General features: G+C 37.8%; 1 pseudogene; it reads left to right on the top strand.

Moving 5' to 3' along the window:
* The window catches only part of LOC102863431, a 1568-nt pseudogene extending 1136 nt beyond the window's left edge, over positions 1 to 432 (top strand).
* The last annotated feature ends 4871 nt before the right edge of the window (positions 433 to 5303 follow it).

Below are 5303 nucleotides of genomic sequence, written 5' to 3'. Positions count from 1 at the left end.
AGACTGAGAAAGATGGGTTCAATCATGTATACTGCATTGAAACAGATGAGGGAGAAAACTGTTTAAAAGGGATATGTGATTAGGTATTTTTGTCATGACAGGAGTCTAGAGCGAAGGCTATATGGTGAAGTGGACCTAGGGGAGGGTTTGTAAAACAATGAAAGAATTTGTCTTTTACTTTTCCAAGAGGGTAGTGTACTAGGGGGGAGGGTGGGGAAAGTGCAACAATGAATGAATGGAAATCCAAAGTCTCTGTAAATTTTTACTGAAATTAATAATAAATTTAAATCAAACAAAAAAAAGAAAAATTATTTCATTGGTATAGAATTCCCCCCTCCTGAAATTCTGACCTTTAACCAACGTAAGGGAATTTCTGCCTTCCCAGCCCTGCAGCACTCTTACCTACAAAAGGGTGAAGGTAATCTGGAATGAGCAATGGAGTAGCTGGAATAGGACCAAGCCAAGGAAGAGAAGCTATCCTTTTCCATCTTTGGATGTTTGAGTGGAGAGACTCTCCTCTCCATTGATAAGGCAATCTCTACTTTAGACTGCCTTCATTCTGAGGCTTTGGACAGCCCAACTTTTTACAGAGCGTATTTTGCTGCCTTATGATGTCCTTATCCTGCCCCTTTTTTGAGGCATATTCTTTTCCGCCATATATCTACACTAAGGGGTATGACTGTCTTCCTTTCTGTGACATTGGGTTCCTTTTTTATACGGGGAAAAAACAAAACAAAGGGGGTAAAAAGATGGATTGCATCTCAACGTCAAGAAAATAAAAATTCTCACCACTGGACCAATGGGAAACATTTTGATAGGTGGAGAAAGATTAAAACTGTCGGCAGTAAAGATAACAAGAAGAATTGGTTCTTCTGAGCTATGATGTTGGAGAAGAGTGCTGAATATTGCGTAAACTGCCCGAAGAACAAATAGATATGCCTTGGAGAAGATGTAGCCAGAGTGCTCTTTGAAGGCAAAGATCCTAAAGCTTAATCTCACATAGTTTAGGCATGTTGTCATTGTTAGGTGCCATCAAATACAACTCATAGTGGCCAAATGAACAACAGATGTGAACCCTGTCTTATCCTGTGCCAGACTTAACAATCTCTGACATACTTAAGCCCATTGTTGCAATAACTGTGTCAGTCTCCCTGGTTGAAGGATTTCCTCTCTTTCATCATCACTCCGCATTTCCAAGCATGATGTCCTTCTCTGAGGAATAACTTCTACTAGTAACATGTCCAAAGTATGTGAGAGGAAGCTTCATCAGCATGAATAAGGTATACTTTAGTCTTCAAACTGACACCACTGCTTCTCAATAATTTGGAGAGGTGCCTCACTACAGACTTTGCCAGGACAATACATCTCCCAATCACTTGACTTTTAGTACGAAGTATATTGATTGTGGATTCAAGTAAGATGAAGTCATTGACAGTTTCAGTCTTTTCTCCATCTATCATGATATTGCCTATTGGCTAGTATTTTTGTTTTATTAATGTTGAGCATATGAATGTTGAAAACTAGACGAAATGAAATAGCATGCATGAACATTGACATTCTAGGCATTTGTGAGCTGAGATGGGCTGGTTTTGACCACTTTGAATCAGACAGTCACATGGTATACTATGCCAGGAATGAAAAGAAGGAATAAGAACCGAAAAACAAATTTAAGCCGCCAGTTGCAATATTAAAAGCTGCTATGGGCAATATATTGAATGTCGAAAAGCACCAAAAGAAGATGGAGGGAATACACAGAATCATTGTACCTGAAAGAACTGATAGACACTGAAAAATTTCAGGAAGTACAATAGGAACAGGAGATAATGGAAAAGAAAGTGAAAGCTGCATTGAAGGCATTGTCAAAAAACAAGGCCCAAGGAATCTATGGGATACAATTGACTAGTTACAATTAACAGATGTAGCCTTCAATGTACTCAGCAGTCTATGCCAGGAAATTTGGAGGACAGCTGTCTGGCCAACGGATTGGAAGAGGTACATATTTGTTCCCATTCCCAGGAAAAGTGATCCAACTAAATGTAGAAACTATTGAACAATATAATTAATATCACATACAAGCAAAATACTGCTGAAGATCATTCAGAAATGGCTAGAACAGTAGATAGGCAACTGCCAAAAGTTCACTCAGGATTTAGAAGAGACCGTGGCACCAGCGATATCATTGCTGATGTTAGACAGATCCTGGCTGAGAGTGAGGAATATCAGAAGAATGTTTATTTGTGCTTTATTGACTATGCAAAGGCATTTGACTGTGTGAATCATAACAAGTTGTGTCTGACATTTGTGAAGAATGGGAGTCCCAGAGCACTTAATTGTGCTCATGTGGAACCTATACCTGGACCAGGAGGCTATTGTGCAAACAGAGGAGGGGAACCCCACATGGTTTAAAATTAAGAAGTGAGTGCACCAGGGTTGTATTCTCTTTCCATACTTATTTAATCTGTACGCTGAGCAAATTTCTCAAGAAGCTGAACTCTATGAAAAGGTACAACTATACTCTCCAATAAATCTGAATCCCAGCTCTGGAGTGAATTCTTGTTTGGGTGTCTTATCTGAACCCTAGGGAAGTTTCTACCCTATTTATTCAATAGCCTTATATTTTTTAAGAGCAACAATGTCAGTCTCGAGATGAAGGTGTGCCTGATCCAGGCCATGGTCTTTGCAATTACTGGCTATGCTGCAGAGAACTGGACACTAACTAAGGATGATAGAGGAAGAATCCATGCCTTTGAGTTGTGGTGCTGAAGAATAGTATTGAACATACCATGGACTGCCAAGAGAACAAATAGGTCTGTCCTGAGGGTTAAACCAAGTTGTTCTTTGGTGGTAAGGTTTTTGAAGCTCCGTGTCACATACTTTGGGCATAATGTCAGGAGAGACCAATACTTAAAGAAGGACATCATGCTTGGTAGAGTGGAGGGACAGGACAGAAGAGGAAGATTCTATGTCCGAGACAGTGAGACTGGCCTAGGATAGAGCAGGGTTCAGAGCTAATGTACATAAGGTTGCTATGAGTCACAAGCGCCTCGATGGCATATAACAACACAATATTTGTCAATATTTCTTTAATTTATTAGTAGCCTTATTACTCCAATATCCTGTTATAATTAATAACTCTTCATTTTAAATTTCTGTGTGGTTTCTCTCTCCTGTTTGGGCATACACTGATAAGCAAATCTATCCCTCCATTAGTTATGTGAGTAGTCTTGATGAATTTTCTGTTTTCTCCTTAGGTAATTGCTTGAGAACTTAATTTCGTTCTGATCAGCTAGGTTTATTGCCATAGAGCTCTTTGTTGTACTATAAGTGTGTGCTGCTATTTGATGCTAATTATGACACATAGGGTCTAGAAATTCTATGGTGGTATACAAAGTTTAGGTTGTAAAATCCAATGAATGATGATTTGTTTGCTGTTTAGCACTAGGTTTACTAGATGAAAAAAGTGTCTTTATTTCCAATGTGGTAGCTATGTAGAGCCTACCATGAGGATAAAAGGGAAAAGAAAATTAATATTATTAAGTACTTATGCTAAGAGTCTTTAGAAAGTATATTTATTAGTTAATTGTGAAAATGTACTTTTAAGATTGGTTTGTGTGATAGAGCTAAATTATAGGACAAGCTGTGAGTTAGACAAAATCTCTTTCTAGAATCTCTTATTTTCTATACTTTCCCCTCCTTTATCAGGTATAACTATAACAACCCTTGTCTCTTTAGGCCCAGCCTGTCTTATCCAGGAAAAAAGCAATCTGATCATCAATATTAGTCTTTATGACTACGAGGGATTTAGAGAAGTGTAAGAATGCCAAAAGCAAGACTTTTGAAAGCAAAACAATGAACCTGCCAATGATAGGCTTTGTGGGGAGTAAAGGCCTCTCTAATGATCATTCCAGGAAATTATTCTTTTTTTTTAAATTTTTTTAGAAGATTCTTCTTTTCCTCTCTTCTTCTGCCTAACATTCTGTTTTACCTTCCTTTACTGTTGAACTTTTTTGAAGACGAAACTAAATGACAAGATAATATATATTAAGTATTTGTTTTTCTTGATACGTTCCCCTTTATGGAATAATTGAGGTCCTTCAGTTGTAGTATTGGCAAACAGTATTTTGGCATGGACTGCAAAAAGAACAAACAAATCTATATTGGAGGAAATGGAACTAGGATGCTCCTTCGAGGCAAGAATGGTAAAACTCCATTCCATATCCCATGGGTATATTGTCAAGAAGAACCAGTCCTTAAAGGAAGACATCATACTTGGTGAAGTAGAGGGTCAGTGGAAAAAGACTTTCACTGAAATAATTTGACAGAGTAACTACAACAATAGGTTTGAGCTTAGAGGAGATTGTAAGGCTGGCACAAGATAGGGCAAAGTATTGATCTGTTTGTTGTGTTGTAGTCTACTCAATGGCACCTAGCAAAACAGCTTGCTACCTTCCTAACCCTTACCTCTTCTCAAGCCCTTAGGTTTATTGCCTTAGAGAAGAGATGTAGAAGCTAGAAAAAGAATCAACTGAACAGGGATGTATTTTCTTTGTTTTTAAACTCAGGTATATAAATATATATATTCATTTTTCTGGAGCTCTGGTGACCTACTGACAAGAAGCTGGACTGCAATCCCAGAGGTACACAGTTTGAATCCACCAGATGCTCTGCTGGAGAGGAGGGGCAAAACCAGTCAGATCCAACTTTATGGAACACACATACACACAAAATTAAAAAATATATTTATTTTCATATACACCACTGATTTGATTTCTATTTTTGAGCCCCACCCTCTCGACCCTAGACCTTGGATTGAATAAGATGCACCTTAGTCTTTAAATGGACATCCATGCTCCTTAGAACTTTAAAGAGGTCCTTGACAACAGACTTTCCTAATGTAATACATATTTTCATTTCTTCATAGTTGTTGACTGTGGACTCAAGTAAAATGAAATTGTTGACAACTTTAATCTTTTTCCATCTATCATAATGTTTCCTCTTGGCCTAGTGATAAGGATTTTCATTTTCCTGATGTTAATACATTCTCCATATTCAAACTTTAGTCTTTAATCTTCAGCAGCAAGTGTTGTCTCAAGTTCTCTTCACTTTCAGCAAGCAACATTGTGTCATCTGCACAATGCAGGTTGTTGATGAGTCTTCCTCTAATCCTGATGCCGCATTCTTCTTCATAAAGTCCAGTTTCTTCAATGATTTGCTCAGCATACTGACGGACAAGGAAAGGAGAAAGTATCCAGCCTTGATGCACACTTTTTTTTTTTTTAATTTAGGTTGTTTATTTTTCATTT

This window comes from Elephantulus edwardii, unplaced genomic scaffold (assembly GCF_000299155.1).
Source record: "Elephantulus edwardii isolate Elephantulus edwardi_28Jun2011 unplaced genomic scaffold, EleEdw1.0 scaffold00182, whole genome shotgun sequence".
NCBI lineage: Eukaryota > Metazoa > Chordata > Mammalia > Macroscelidea > Macroscelididae > Elephantulus > Elephantulus edwardii.
This window is presented reverse-complemented; position numbering and strand designations above follow the sequence as displayed.